General features: G+C 35.1%; 1 long non-coding RNA gene across 1 annotated transcript; it reads right to left on the reverse strand.

The window, feature by feature from the left end:
* Positions 1-6316: 6316 nt before the first annotated feature.
* On the reverse strand, positions 6317-17221 carry LOC110448548. Its single transcript, XR_002462739.1, has 11 exons — positions 17164-17221; positions 16634-16696; positions 14437-14897; positions 13842-13968; positions 13529-13604; positions 13193-13294; positions 11401-11462; positions 9295-9770; positions 7169-7503; positions 6727-6838; positions 6317-6486 (listed from the first exon to the last, which is right to left on the reverse strand). It is a non-coding gene; the product is annotated as an uncharacterized LOC110448548 (long non-coding RNA).
* Between the last annotated feature and the right edge of the window lie 212 nt (positions 17222-17433).

A 17433-nucleotide genomic window follows, 5' to 3' on the forward strand; every position in this document is an offset into this window, starting at 1 on the left:
TACAACAAGATGTCACACTTTTCAACGGTACATCACACTCTAAAATTAGATGTCATACTTTACAATGGAAGGACACACTTTATAACAGGAGGTCTCCCTATACAAAGGGAAGTCACACTATAAAATGAGAGGTCATACTTTACAGGGGAAGGTCTTACTTTACAACAGGAGGTCACACTTTACAACAGAAGGTCACATTTTACAACAACATGTCACAATTTACAACAACAGGTCACACTTTACAATAGGAGGTATATTGGTATCCATGGTATAGTTCTACGGAAGAAGTCGTTTATAGCAATATAGCCAAATTGCCCTGTTTTGGCCCAGCCCTCAGCCCCCTGGGGGGTCAGCCCCACCATTTGTACAATTTTGAATCCCCACCACCTAGGGATGCTTCCTGTCAAATATGGTTGATATACATCTCTTAGTTCCAGAGAAGAATTCGCTTAAAGTAATATAGCTAAATAACCCTTTTTGGCCCCACCCGTCAGCTGCCACGGGGGTCAGCCACACCATTTGTACAATTTTGAATCCCTGCCTCCAATGAATGCTTCTGATTAAATATGATTGATATCCAGTGCATAGTTCTACAGAAGAAGTCATTTGTAGCAATCTAGCCAAATTGCCCCCTTTTTGGCCCCGCCCCTCAGCCCTCTGGGGGGTCAGCCCAACCATTTGTACAATTTTGAATCTCCACCACCTAGGGATGCTTCCAGGCAAATATGGTTGATATCCATCTCTTAGTTCCAGAGGAGATGTCGCTTAAAGCAATATAGCCAAATTGCCCCCTTTTTGCCCCACCCCTCAGCCCCCTGGGGGGTCAGCCCCACCATTTGTACAATTTGGAATCCCCAACACCTAGGGATGCTTCCAGTCAAATTTAGTTAGATTCCAATCAATGGTTAAGAAATAGAAGTCGTTTAAAGAAATTGTTGACAGACGGACGACGGACGGACAGACGACAGACGCCACGGTATGGCATAAGCTCATGATCACCTTGGTCCTAGGACCCGGTGAGCCAATAATTTACCTGTGGAAAAAGACGGGAGTAGTCTCCCTTTGTTTACAATAGTAGATGAAAAACTTCAAGAGTAGCAATAACAAATTTGTTTCATAATCAAATCTAGCAATACTGACCCCAAAAAGTATTGATTGAGAATTAAATGGTAGTTCAATGCCATGTTTTATTTGTATAAGATTAAAAAATGAGGACCAAAAGACCTTACATAGCAACAGTCCCAAAATAAATGTAACATTGTCTCCCTTCCATTTTCACAAACGTACACCTTTCTGTTTCCCCATTAGTTTAGCTTGCATTAATTTGACATTTGTATATAGAATATTATGCAACATTTTAAACTGGAAATTCTGAAGTTTGGTGTCATCAGTAAGAAGTCTAGGAGATAAGTAGTAAGTTTGCCATGCTTCATCAGATATATTAACTTGCAAAACCTCATTCCATTTTCCTTGACTCATTGTTTAACAACAAAACAATAATTTGTTAAGGTAGTATCAATATCATATTTTTCTGTGAACATTTCAAAAGACCTAAAACTGTTATTTATTACAAGATCGTTAAACACCACTGTCTATAAAAAGTAGGTCTTCTATCTATTTTAATACAGTCATTATACCAGATAGGTTGGGAAACAATTTGTTGTGGGGTTGAGGGTGGTTTATTTTCTACAATGGATGACCATATACATAACATTTCTTTCCAAAAAGTGTTAAAAAAAATTGAACTTCTAACTAATCCATCTTTAGTCATTCTGAAAATGTTATCCCTGCCAAATAATTCTATCTTATCTAATACTTAAGTCTTCCAAGGCGAGCAATGAATGGGATTTAAAAGCTTTTTTATCCAGGAGATCTTCAGTGCATGACAAAAAGATTTAACATGAGGAACTCGTAATCCACCTTCATTGTAATCGCCATACATAACATTTCTTTTAATTTTATCAATCTTCCCTTTCCATATAAAATTAAAGATAGTCGACTGAATATCTCTAAAAAAAATCAGGTGGATCTAAAAGTACAGTTAAAGTTTGTATTAAAATTGGTAAAGCTAAAGATTGTATTACTGTATCTCTTCCAATGTATGCAAGATTCCTAAAGGACCAATTACCAAGCAGATTTTTTATTGACTTTAATTTTTCTATGAAATTATCCTCATATATATTTTCCTTTTGAAAGTTATATGTAATTTAATGCCCAGTAATTTAAACTTCCCCTGATAATTCCAAAGTAGATTTCTATGGGGAAGAATTTCCAACCCACAACCCCGTCTGGATCCAATCCATATGGCTTGCGTTTTCTCCATATTAATTTTAAGTCCGGAAACTACTGCAAAATTTTCTAAAGTAACTAGAACTGTTTCCAATACATAAGGATCATCTGAGAGACTGAATGATGTATCGTCTGCAAATCGATTTACTAAATACTCAGAATTACTTATATTTATACCAGTTATGTCAGGGTTTAATTTAATTGCTGCACTTAGCAATTCAACACATAAAACAAAGATATACGGACTAATGGGATCCCCGTTGTATTTCAAAACAAGTTCTGAACAATGTCCATTATTTGCAACGCAACAGGTATTGTTCTTATAAAATGTTTCGATCCACTTAATAATTGATGGACCAAAATTATAGAATCGTAATGTTTCGAATATAAAATTTGATTCTAAAGATTCAAAAGCTTTCTCAAAGTCTATTAGTAAAAGCAAACCTGGAATATTTTCTTTTTCAGTGCAATCCAATAAGTCACCTAATAATCTAGTGCATTCCCCTATGTACCTTCCCTTAATAAACCCTTTTTGTGTTTCGCTAATAAGAATATATAAAACTTTTTTTAATCTACTTGATATTACAGAAGAACCTACTTTGACCTCAATGTGACCATGACCTTGACCGTATTGACCCAAGAGTACCCTACACACCGCCTTACCATCCTACATATTCAGTGCATCAAAAAATTTGGCTGGCTACAACAAATATGACCTTTGACCTCAATGTGACCTTGACCTTGAACAGAAGGACAAAAGGACAGCAGTTAAAAGCTCCCATAAAAAAAAATCATGGAGCATAAAGAAACAAGTCTTGTATTGTTCACCTTGATGTTTAACTCATTCACCCCTGAAATTTCATAATGAACTATTCCAACCTTTGAATTGGAAGAGTTCAAATGTGTCTTCAGGGGTGAATGAGTTAAGCAATTAAGGCAAAATGTTCTCATTAAAAATAATATTGCAAAAGTATCCTCAGTTTGTTCTCATTCTTTCTGGTATCAAGGATGCTACAAAGCAAATCTGGTTGTAATTAGTATATATATATATGTGTATGATTATAGAGTTGCCTTTTGGTATTTCAGCCGTGACCAAGTCCTGAATATGAGTGTATCAATATTAAATATTTATCTGTTCATACAATGCAATTGCATATATATATATGGCTATAAGGTAGGGATCTCAACTCTTTCCATGTAATGATCCGGGGAGGGAGTTCCTAGGGATAGAGCCAGACGCTGGACCAAGACAGAAAATATGATCGAGTTTGTCTCTTCTGCATGTATGGGTATAGTATAGGAATCTCTACCAGATTCATGTTCTGCCTTAGGAAAAGCGTAAAATCAACTTTTATCTATTCACATTTTATTATCAATAAGTGCAAATTTGCAGTATTACAAGGCTTTTTAGTAATACAAAGTCAGAGAAGATAATCAAGTAACTTTCTGAGGAGAAATTAAAATAAAATGTGTTTTTTGTAAAATTTGAATTTTTGTTCAGTACAATTTGTATCAGTTGGTATATTGCGACTAAATATTTGTCTGTTAAGTGTAATTAGTGCAAATTTTGAAGATATCAGAATATTTTCATCTTGTGGGAAATTTAACTATATGTATTTTCAACCCTACAAACTGTTAGGAAAATGGTGAAGTTGGGGGGAAAATATTTGTTTCCTTCTCAAAAACTGCAAATTTATAGTACATGTATCACTGTTTTTTAGTCATAAAAGATAGCAAAAGAAGATACATCGAATATATTGTTCCTTCGGAATTTTCCACCCTAGACGAGAGTACCGCGGGGCGGAACAATATACGCCCGTTGAATACCATTTAGTGTTATATACTTTCTTACATAGAAATAAGATCTGCATCATTCAAAGAGTGGTTATAAGCCAACATGCTATAATCTCTTCAAATACTGAAATGAACAAAGGGCAATAACTTTTGCAAAAATCGTCCAATCAAAATTCTTTTCAAGGAAACACAACAACATATCATGATTATTTAGCCTACTAAGTTTTAAAGAGATCCATTGAAAAATGTAGGAGATTGCCGGACAAAAATCAAATACTGAAATGAACAAAGGGCAATAACTTTTGAAAAGATTGTTGAATCAAAATTCTTTTAAGGGAGACACAACTTCACATCATGATTATAATGTATACCAAGTTTAATCAAAATTCTTTTAAGGGACGGACAACGCCATCCATAATACTCCTGTCAAATTTGATAGGCGTTTTAAAAATGGAGGAAATGCTAAAAATTTACAAGAATTGAAATTTTCCAAATACATTTTTTTCAGTAAATGAACATTTACAGTATTACACTACTTTATTGTCATACAAAGTCATAGAAGATTACCAAAAACTATTGTTTCAATGTCATTTTTGCACGAAAAACTGTAAAAATACTAAGCCAGCTTTGTTGTAAGAAAGTGCTGGTTGATCCTATATTGTAACCAATGCATTTAATTATATACTTATTTTCCCCATATATTTTTTATCAAAATCTTCTTCCCAATTTTTTCCTGCCTGTTGAGAATGTATTGTTTTTACAGAGTTCACTGTGATATTCCCTTACCCAATTTGGCTGAAAGGTCATGCTGGGATCATGTTAATTTCTACATTCTAAATCTGTTCAGTTTTACAATGTATTAAGTCATAAACTGTTATTATATTTTTATCATTCCAGTTCAGGTCAGTTTAAATTTTCCCATTGCAAATTCCATTTAGAATAAATATCGTCACTGTATTTTCTACTTATCCAAATTATCGGTTCTCCCTATATTAATTTTGTCTAAAAGATTTTTGCAAATTCTGCTAGTTCATTTATTGCTTCCTTTTTTAAGAGCCATCAAGAATTATTGAAGTGTCATCGGCATACTGTGGCAGTTATCCCTTTAAATTTGTGTTATCTCTGATTGTGACAGTCTGTAAGTGTAATCATGTGGGTCAAGGTGTAACCATGTGGGTCCAAGTGTAACCATGTGGGTCAAGGTGTAACCATGTGGGTCCAAGTGTAACCATGTGGGTCCAAGTGTAATCATGTGGGTCAAAGTGTAACCATGGACAGTGCAGCCTACACCATGCCGTCTGGCTGGTCCAGAATTATCTGTTGTTAAAATACTAATAAATTTAAATCAAATAGGATTTATATTTCTATATTTAATTGATATGATAGAGCTGCTCTCTTCTTCAGAAGATATTTGACCTCTGTGACATTGAAAGCAGACCAAAGTAAGTTTTGTTCGAAAACCTTGTTTGGCGCCATCGAAGGAAGCTACCATGGCCCAGTTAGGTAAGCTTAATCAGCGATTAGCACAAATTATATTATTTGTGTATCTTTAAAACAAATATTATATTAGTGTTAAATTAAACACTAAATTAGTTTATCTTGTTCATTGACCAAATTATTGCAGGTTGGAAAATGTTGTTAGTGATTAAGCTAATCTTCTTTTGAACAAGTGTGCCCAGGCCTTTTGGTTCTTTAGATGAAGTTGTTTCAAGGAAAAGTGACAACGGCGGTTGGGCCATGGCAAAAGCTCTTCTGATCAACTTCAAAATGAAACATGCAAAACTAATGACTTCTAAAAAACCAACATATGAAATCTGATGAAGATCTCTCAAGTAATTTTTGGTGGCCTTCCTGTTTGTCTCAAATTGGATACAAGTCTCAAAATGGATGCAATTTTTATGATTCACCATTGGAAACGTACATGTGAAATTTGAAAAAGATCCCTCTTGTACTTTCCGAGAAATAGTGCTTAAAAGAATTGCTCAACTATGGAAAGACAGATGAAGGGTGATTTGAACAGTCTACCATCTGATGATGGTTGGCTCATGTATGTATTTCTTTAATATGTAACTCTAGTAAATTGCAAAACAGAAAAATGTAAAAATTGAAACTCTTCTTCATTGGAGTTACAATGAAGAGAGCTGGAACTCTACATTAAAGGTGTATGCAGTATGCCTCGGTAAAAGTAAAGTTTCCTGTTGTGGTAAATGATGCAGAAGATTTTATCATGTGTGTTGTCTGTAGTTTGCAGGATATTTCAGAATGTAGATTTTTGTTTATTCATTTTCATAAACAAGGAGGATACATCTGAATTTTGTTTTCTGATTTTAATGATGTGGTCCCAATGGGGTGGTGGTTCTTTATGGTCCAGGGTCGTCCTTCTGGATGATCCCAGATTTTGTCCTGCACAAAAGAATGAACAGAAATTCAATTTTTGGAAGCAATAGTTTGATTACTATTATTTACAAGATTATAATAAGCGTAGCCTTAAATTTCTTCAATTTTTCCAGGAGACCTCATGTATACGTACATGTAATCAAAATTTCTGAGCTTCTTAAACTTGTATTTAATGGTTCATGTATCACTGTATGGTTGTGGATACTGTATTATAATAAACGAGATCTGCATAATTATATAACTTACTTTCAAAAGAGCAACATCCACATTTTCAGTCTGAAATTGTTTTTGACAAAACTGTCACTGGGGCCATGGCATCTATCAGAAGATAGGTAATTGAGATGATGTCAGTAACTATCTGGAAAGAAAAACATGACTTTTAATACTAAAGCTGCTGTTACTGGGGGATAAAGAAATAGAGGATCTAACAAGGGTCAAACAGATTGATTTTAGTGACCTTCATAAAGCTCATACATTGGAAACAAATGAATTTTAGATTTTGTTCATCACATACATGCAATCAAGATTTGTTGAAAATATTAGCGAAAACAACATCTCAGACTGACTTGAAATCTGAAATATCTAAATTTTTAACCAAGCGTTTCTCTTTTGTAAGTTTTCATCCAGAGTTAAATAATAAGTATGCTTGAATATCAAATCATGGAAACATGCAAATATGATAACAAACCTTTTTCTTGTTGTTTTTCATGGTCCTGTTGGGATTGTTGTTCTTTGTGGTCCTGGCGTGGGTTGTCGTTCCTCCTGGTCCTGGTGGGGGTTGTCGTTCCTCCTGGTCCTGGTGTGGGTCGTCGTTCCTCCTGGTCCTGATGGGAGTTGTCGTTCCTCCTGGTCCTGGTGGGGGTTGTCGTTCCTTCTGGTCCTGATGGGGGTTGTCGTTCCTCCTGGTCCTGATGGGGGTTGTCGTTCCTTCTGGTCCTGATGGGGGTTGTCGTTCCTTCTGGTCCTGATGGGGGTTGTCGTTCCTTCTGAGGTGGTTGTTATTCATGGATGTAGATTTTTTTCCTGCAAAAAAATATGAACAGAAATATTAAAATAAACTAGGGTTGTGGCCAGACCCCTGGGAAATCCTGGAAACATGTGCATTCTTCTCTTCATTCTCAGCAAGTGTATATATGGTTATAGGGTGGGGATCTCAACCATTTCCAAGCAATATACAATTTTTGGCCCCACCCTTTAGCCAAGGGGGTCAGCCCCACTATTTGTACAGTTTGAATCCCTGGATCTCATGAATGCTTCCAACCAAATATGATTGATATCCAGTGCATAGGTCTACCAAAGAAGTCATTTAAGCAATATAGCCAAATTGTCCCCTTTTGGCTCCGCCCCTCGGCCCCCTGGGGGGTTAACCCTACCATTTGTACAATTTTGAATCCCCACCACCTAGGGATGCTTCCAGTCAAATTTAGTTCCAATCAGTGGTTAAGAAGAAGTCGTTTGAAGAAATTGTTGACGTACGGACTTACCACGGACGCCACGGTATGGCATAAGCTCACCTTGGTCCTTTGTATTGTTGTTTTGTAGATATTTCGCAAAGCGTTTGATTTTGTCAACAGGTTAAGCTTATGGCGCAAGTTGACTAGGCTTGGTATTCGAGGGAAAATGTTGTCTGTTATTAAGTCGCTTTATAAATCAGTCAAATCCTGTGTTTCAATTAATGGGAAACTTTTTAAAAAAACAAGGTCGGTTTATTGCAAGGGGAAATTTTGTCACCATTACTGTTTTCACTTTTTATCAATGATTTTGAAATGTCCTTTATTGAAAACGGTGCAACATATTATGACTTCGGTGAGTTAAGTTTGTTTCTGTTAATGTACGCAGATGATTTGGTTATTTTTTCGGAATCTGTACAGGGTCTGCAGACTCTTCTTGATAGCCTTTTTGAATACTCTACAAAATGGAGTTTAACTGTAAATACGGAAAAAACAAAAATTGTAGTTTTTGGAAAAGGTGGAAGATTACATAATGATGAAAAATGGTATTACAAAGGAAGTAAGGTTGAATGTGTGGATCAATTTCCTTACCTAGGTGTTATTCTAAATTACAATAATAAATAAACTTCTATCCAAAAACTATTAGCTATCCAAGGGCGAAAAGCTATGTGTGCATTATTTTCAAAGTGTTCATCATTAAACTTAAATTTAAAAACTATGCTACACCTTTTCGATACATATGTAAGCAGTATCCTTTTTTATGCAAGTGAAATTTGGTGTATGCACAAAGCTCCAGAGATAGAACATGTACATTTACATTTTTGTAAGAAACTACTAAAAGTGAAGAAATCGGCCAATAACATGGTATATCTTGAATTGGGACGATTACCTCTAGTTTGTATGAGAAAAATTAGAATGATGAAATATTGGTTTAAGATCTTCAAATCTGAAAATTGTAGCATTTCCACTTCCTATCGATTTTTATTAATCGTGTAAACTAGGAAAATTCATCTATGAGGCAAACAAATTAAGGGTATTATAATGGAATATGATTGTCTTCATTCTCTGTACATTGTCCATGATTTGTGTATAATATGTATTGTGTATTGTATACTGATGGGCCAATGGCCTAAAGTTTGAATAAAACTTGAAACAAAACTATGTGTACAAAGTATCATTCAAATTGGAGCAGTACTTTGGGAAGTGTGGTGTTTTTCTTTAAACTGGTGTAGTGTGAACAATGTTGTGTCTACCGACAGATGGACAAACAGCCCGATTCCAGTTAACTTTGCTAAACTTCCTTTCTTTGCAAAGTAATTTAAGAAAATCCATCTGTTTTATATTAGTGTCCAGCTACACTTACCTTGGTTTTTTTATGGGGCATTCTCTCCGTCCTGAGGTCAGGATTCTTCAAACTTGTGTCATCTCGACAATAGACAGACTTCCCAGCAAAGAAGATAGATGAAGCCTCAAGAGGATTTAGTCATGTCCCAACTAGTTTTGTCAATTCTTTCACAATGTATGGAAGTCCAGACACAAACAATCATCCTTCACAAGATTTACAGAGCAGAACAACACACATGGCGGTCCATTGGTCCATCAAGCCCGACCGCACAGGCCTGACGTCCCAATCATGATGCTGTAAGGCCATACTCGTGTCAGATTCATGTCTGTATTTGGAATTAAATGCATTGTCAAAGAAGGGACAGTTCCAAGTTGAGAAATGACTAAACCAACTGAGTTCCAAATATTTCCATTGCTAAGTCATCCATCTAGAGTTAAGACTCCACGCATTCGAAGACCCTGACCAGGTGACTGTCCGAGACGTTGGACAATCTCCTACAAAAAAAACCCAACTCAATCACATAACAATCTTTTTTTCCCCATCACCAATCTGATCTTGTGAAACAGTTCTTTTTTAGCATTGCTTTTGCTTATGCAGTCAAAAATACAATTTATGATGTATATTTGTAACAAACATAATTATATAACAGCACTTTAGTTAATTGTTTTTTTAAAACTGAATGTCCTTAATTCTCATCTGATGTACTGCTATGTAATAGGTAGCGGAATAATCATACTCTTCCATTTCAACAATGAGAAATTGATAAAAGAAATCTATAAGTGACCTTGACATCTGACCTCTGATGCATAACACACTTAATCAGCACCGTGACCTTGAAACATTTTTTTTTAATTTGCAGTCTGTCTTCATAACTCAAACTTTTTGTAAATTTGCTGATAAACAGATGTTTCAACTCTGCATCAAGTGACCTTGACCTTTGACTTTCCGAATTCTCTCTAATGTCTTAAGGAAACAATTAAAGCTGGTTATTTTGTTGACCTCTCTTCTGCAGCGATTACGTTCAAGTTCTGAGGAGCGATGTATGAGATTATTAAAAAAGGTCAACATTTTAATGCTTTTAATTCACCCCTTCTTATTTACAGTATGTAGTAATTACACTTTTCAGGAAAAAGAAATAATTGAAAGAGAGAGCAAATAAAAAAGTGAAAAGTATCAAGCTGTTTTCTTAACAAAATTTGTATATTTCAGGTTACATGACTGAAAATAATAGTGTAGGTCAGGTTTTCTTTTCTTTTTCTTTCCGAGAGGGCTAACTTATGAAATTACAAAAATCACCAAACATATTTTTAGGTCTTTTATGTAATAATATGGGGTTTAAATTTGGTTTTGACACCAGCCTATGAAGAAGAGAGGGTTTATATACAGTTGCCTTGTTTATTCATCCATCAATTTATTTGCATCTGATGGACAAGTTATCCCAATCAATTTTGGATGGAGTGCATTTATGCGAGATAGAATTGTTTGCGTCGAAGGTACAAACTAGGGTATAGCGGGGTACCTGAAACACACATTTGTTTTTTTGGTCCTTATATATTTCCTTCTATTTCTTGTTTATTTTCCAGTTTACCAATAAAGATGGGTTCTTGTGCTAGATATTACTCCTGTCAATCAGTTATATATTTCCTGTATACTGTATTGCAATGAAAATTATCGCTTTCATACTTGATAGGGAAAAACCCGAGTGATTGCTCAGTTACGTGATGCAATAGTCAATCATAAATGATCTGCAATTATCAATGATTTGAGAATAAATGAAGGTTCTTATGTTGATGAATTGAATTAACACAATGTATAGACAATGGTGGCAGTGGGATCTTTATGACCGGATTATAATATCGTAATTGTAATATCACTCTATCGGTCTATCATTCAGGTTTTTTGGTAATGAAGTTTAGAGGTAAACATGACTATTACCATATCCTACCCGGCATTTTTCCAGAACTTATCTTTTGAATTTCACATCACGCATGGTATTTATGAAAATTTCAGAGTTTATTTGATAGTGGAAATAAAACCACGATGCTTTTGTCAGCTAGAACCCATCTTTCAATGTAAAAGTTAATCTTTTCATCTAAACTCTGCACAATAATGAAATCCTCATACCTTCAGGAAAAGGCACTGATGCTTCCGATGAGTCCATTAAAGTCGTGGAACCCAGCATCGTACTGTAAGAGAAATGTACAATGATATATATAAATACAATTTACGCATTGATATATCAAAACAAAGTTATAATTATAAATTTGCCATCGTTGCGAAGGGCAAAAAAGGCACAAATTAAAATGCAGTAATTATTTCCAGGAATAAAGTAGTAATGTCTCTAATAACAACAGTTTCCTTGTTTCACAATAGATACAAGTGTTTTTGGCTGGTGGTGGGGTTGGGTTGAGGATAAACAATGCCTTGTAGTATCTATTTAGACAAGCACAATGTTCAGTGATTGAAAGAGCAAGATGAAAGATACTATAGATAGACAGATAACTGAATAAATGTATGAAAATATGCACTAAGTAGGATGATGATGGAAACAAAAGCACCACAACCAAGGTAGACCTCATTCAAGATTTCTTGAGTATTAAGACTTGGTTACCATAAATTAGCATTCATACATCTATTAAGGTAGGTGACAAACATCCATCTCAAGTAGTGTTAGTATTCAAGACAATAAAGTAGAGGAAACTATCAAATGTTGGCGGACAAAACCATATTGAAATGAGACCGTTTTTTGACCTTCTGTTGTCGATGACATTGACCTTTGACCTTGTTATGCATCAAAGACATGTCTTTAAATGAAGGCAGGAGAGCTGTGATAAAGACAGACTTAATAGATGATGCAGGGTGTAACACGTACTATACATCAGGTTGTTAACTGGATATAATAATCAAAGAGGATGGACAATCAAACAAATAGGTAAACAGCAAAGATACCTGTGTGAGCAGAAAAATGTGAAAAGATCAACAATGAGAAATTGAACAAAAGACATCCCAACATGTAATAAGGTACTAAAGGGAAATTGTGGACAAAGTTCCATACAGATAATAAAGGGCCATAACAACACTGGTGAAATTAACACACCTCCAACTCCTTTTTCCCCCAAGATGCGCAAGGATTAAGTTTGGTTAACATAAGTGAAAGAACAAGAAATTTATGCTCCTGACAAAGTTTTAAATACTAAATCATCAAAGGACTATTACTCTGCAGAGTGGTACAAAAGACCTGTGACAATATTCCTGAAAACATTCTCATGCTCAAGCATGGACTCTGGGCCCATGAAACAATCTTTCTTGTGACTTGCTTGAATAATTTAACATGTTCAAAAAGACAAATGTTAACAATAAAAATGGTCTCCTAAGAATTCCTCCAAATCACTTACAAATGTGATGCTTATGAATTTATCAGCTAAACAAGATATTGGGCTTGAGCACAGAATCTGAGTTTGAGCTTGAGAACGGATTCATGAATACTGATACTGGCCCAGATCTTGTATTCATGAAACTGTTATCATGCTAAAGTGTCGTGTCAATTCTCTGCTTGCACCAATTGTCTTATCACTTGCTTAAATCATCTGACATGGCAAAAAAGTAAAGACTATTTATCGAAAACAATTCATTAAAATATCACAGGAACCAAAAATTAAATTGGGAAGGAGCACACAATCTGAGTTTGAGCATGAAAATGGTTTCATATACACAGGCCCTGATTACAGAATGGAACACTTGTTCTTTTCCAAGATCTATAAACCGGAAGGCAAAGAAAAAATAAGTCTGATAACTTCATAGTCTTGATAGTTTCAAGGCATTATTATTTTTTATTTATCTGTAAAGAAGGGCTGGTGTGAGCTAAAAAAAAACATACATCTTCTAAAATCAGGTAATTCAATTTGATATTTCTTACCTTGCCTAACGGAATTTCCCCGCTCTACGGCGACATAGACCTGCCACTATGTCACACCCTTGGGCACTTAGCACGGCCCTTTTGACTGCCTCCACACTGTGGCTAAAACAAGAAATTAACTTAATTAAAAATTAAAATCATAAAAAGACTGTCTTTGAAAGCTCTATTGAAACAAGACTTAACTTGTCAGAACGGTAACACAAGTGTCAAAATTAGATTGGATGAAAATTGGCATGTAAAATCATCAGCAGACTGTTATTGAAGCAAAAACAGAAAAATATAAATAACAGCACCAAATCAGCTCCAACTTACACAAATTTTTACATTGTTATTTACCTCAGTGTGAAGAAAGTCAAACCAGAACGAAACATGGCAGTGTCTCAGTGCCACCTCCAGGCACGTCCCCCGTGTCCTTCATGAAAGAAAATTAAGATAAACATGAGATTTTCTTTCTTATGAAACCAACTACATTTATAGATGGGATTAAATACTCAGGTCTGAACTGAATATGATGACCAATTTTGATGAAAAATATTTTTCAAAATTTTAGCTACATTCAATCAAGGTCAACGTTGAAGGGAACAGAAATGAACTGCAATGAACATTTTACTCCTTCAGTTTCATAATTATATCCAAGAGTGTCAATTACCTTCTTTGGACCGGGGGCATATGGAAAGAGATCGGGAGGGGCAACGATCTCTGCGCCATGGATGGCGCTTCCTCCGGGTGAGATCGGGATGAAGGCGTCGATCTCTGCGCCTTGGACGGCGCCTCCTCTAAAAATACACAACAATATACTTGATTATGTTATGCTTGATGAACAGGCACTTCATGGAATGAGTTGTTTGGTAGCACTGGTCTACATTTAATCAATTTTAATAGTTTTAGATGTATTTTTCTGAAAGTTTTCATACATTTCTACTCTTGAAAACTAGCTGTATAGTATATATTACCTTGATTGAATCTTTTTTTGTGGGGATATATATATATGATTATGTGCAACTTATAGTTTGTTTTTTCTAAACGTTACAAAGACCAAGATTTACATGCAGCCATCATTGATATGTTAATATTGATATAGAAAATGTTTGTAAAATATACATGTGCCAATTTGATGGAAATGGAGCTATAACCAAATTTAATGTATATATCAGAACGCAAAGTCTAACCAAGTTGGTGAAGTTGAAAATACAGTCAATATTGTCATATAATTATTAATGAAATGTGTTCATGCAATTATTTACCCTCCTCCGGGGGCTGGCAGGCCCTGATAGTCCGTCAGTCAGATATTCTGGACCAGATGACCTTTACCCTAGTCAGACTTTCCGACGCAAGAGGTACTGTTGCAAAAATAGATTTATTCTACTTCAGCTGCACCCATCCATCCAGTCACAAGAGAATTTAACCCCAGCTCGGAAACAACCAATATGAAGCACTTGACTCAGTATGATTACATGTTCCCCTCAGGACTATCACGGAGGGGTACATGATATCGGATCCCTACATATAACCATAAAGGTCTTTGTACCTCAATAATGGAGTTCGCCAGGGTTAAAAACTTTGTTAAAGGAGTGAATAATGCAACTGAAATGTCATAAATCTATCCAGCTTCAGATACCCCAGACGCCAAATCACCCAACTAGATCTCAGACCACCTTCCTAGATATATCTAACCAGGGTTCTGTCCACTTACAGCAAGACAGTCCTGTAAAAAAAATCATATCAGCATCATTTTGATAAATTTTACATAAATTGGTAGAAGGAAATGAACTAGTTGGAAATTTTCTTTGTAGTATTTTGCTAGTTTTCCCCTACTGGGCCAAAACCTCCCAGCCCATATCTAATATTCCAGATGTATCAATGGTGTGAATTTGGTTAAGTCTTTGAGTAAAATCCTTTAAGATACCATAGATAACACACAGCTAAAATGCAAAAACATTAATGAGGATGCCTTAACAGCTGCTGGACCATGATCATGATCTTAAGTAGCCAAGATAAAAACTAGGGTCCAAATTTGGTTTTGTCTAGTACTTAAGTCCACTGAATTCAGTTATCATACGAAGTTGCACCCTTGGCCCTATAACAGTAACATAAATATGGTAAAGCTGAAAAATTTGCATTACAACATCCCACTCATCAACATAAATATATAGGTATTCCGCTGTCCTCTCCCTCACAGATCACCAATATTTTGCTCCAAAAATATGAAATTAATTGCATTTGAAAATGAACTAATTATCTGAACTATCATTTCACAGTTCATAACCCCATGGGACCAACACATAAACTCCGACTCAAAAAGTAGGGGATGGGCTTATAACAGGACAATGGAATAGCTTTTGTNGACCGTTAAGGCCCATGGGCCTCTTGTTATTTAACTGACATAGGTATGGGTAGTGGGTTCATTGCCAGATAAAAATGGTATCTCCTGCATACCCCTCAGGGAGCTACCATTATTATGGATAAGAATAAAACTGACTGTTTGATTTAGACTGTCATAATCTTTATTACTCTCGACCCATCTTTTAAAACATTTTTTTACAGTAAAAAAAAGTATTTATCAAAATAAAGAGCCATTGGTGGCTGTATTTCATAGCCCAAAAAAACCCATGGTTACCCAGTTTAGGTTTGGAAAAAAATTCTAACCGTTGCAGCCCTAATTACAGTAACCTTGACCTTAAAAACCCCTTATTTGCACATGTACATATCACAGTGTATCACCATGTAAAATTTCAGACTGATTAGTCAAGTGTTGATGGACGGACAGATGGACAATGTGATTACTATAGGGCATGCCCTAATTAATCAATATTTGAGAATTTGAAATAACACAAAGAAAAGTAATTGTTAAACTAAAGACAATTACAATAGATCACACAAGCCTGATTACCTAAAAATGTGCAAGTATTGTAACAGTATCACTAGAGTAACCTCCCTTATACGTTCATGTCGATGTATGTGTATTATTCATGTACACATACCAGGTACGAAAGTATAAGGGAGGTAACTCTAGTGATACGGTTACAAGTATCTAGCATCGTAAATTGGTTTGATATTAAATGATTAGATAACCTTTACATATGACAGGTGTACGTGAAACAAACATTTTTAAGAATATACACGTAATGAAACCCTCAATTCACATGGGTGCTTGAATAGTACCACGATTAATTAACACATACATGTACAGGCAAATGAATGAAATAAGGCAACTATAATAGCGAAATTGCTCATGATCTGCACGACATGTTGAAATTGAATGTTCATAAAAGGCTTGTTGAACACATGTGTTGTATCAAATGCAAATTAACAGAAATTATTGTGGTACACAACTGCAACAAGTCGATCTTGGAGAGTGAATTGGAATTCTTCAGTGAGACTGAATACATACAACTTTATGAAATACAGCAATGTTAGATAATAAATAGCAAACATATTTACCTGTCGGTCTGGGGTAGTTCGCTTGCGACATTGGTAACAGGTCGGCTGCACCTAATGTCCATCCTGCAAATAAAAATAATATATATTCATGATTATCTCCCTTGAAATGCGAGCAAAATCTGAACAGTTGGTATATAATTGCACTTAGAATTTACTCAAATCATGAAATAAAATTCAAATACGGCATTATCAATCATCAACTATTTTAATTCAAGTTGAATGTATTCGAATTTTCATAATTTTTGAATATCAATTTAAATACAGTGTTTGACTGAAATCAGGATTTCTTTCATGTTATCTAATAATACATCACCCAGCGATGAACAAAATAGGCGAGTTCACTTTGTAGAATTTTTAAATACCTATTCTGGTAAACAGTGAAACTTCCACATGATCACCCATTAACTGTATATATCAGACTTAAGAACATGCAGATATTTACTAGTAACAACTACACTTTTCAAAAGGATAAATAATACCCACATGGTTAACATATTTGTACATTAATATGTATACATTAATATACATACCAGAACCGCTGACGGATTTCCCTTGCTGTTTTCATGGACGACGCTGTAAAGAAGAGCGAAGAATTACATTTTTTTTTTTTGATGAATGGGACCTGTGACTTCCGAATTAGAAAATTTGTGTTGCAATTAACCAAATTAAACTTCTTTTTTCCCCCCAAAGTATCATCTTAAAGACTAAATATCCTTATTTATGAAAAAAATATTTCATTTTATACAAAATTTCATTCATTTATTTTATTAAATTTAGAATATTTTTAAGATATCATGGGG

Source organism: Mizuhopecten yessoensis, unplaced genomic scaffold (genome assembly GCF_002113885.1).
Source record: "Mizuhopecten yessoensis strain PY_sf001 unplaced genomic scaffold, ASM211388v2 scaffold4121, whole genome shotgun sequence".
Taxonomy (NCBI): Eukaryota; Metazoa; Mollusca; class Bivalvia; order Pectinida; family Pectinidae; genus Mizuhopecten; species Mizuhopecten yessoensis.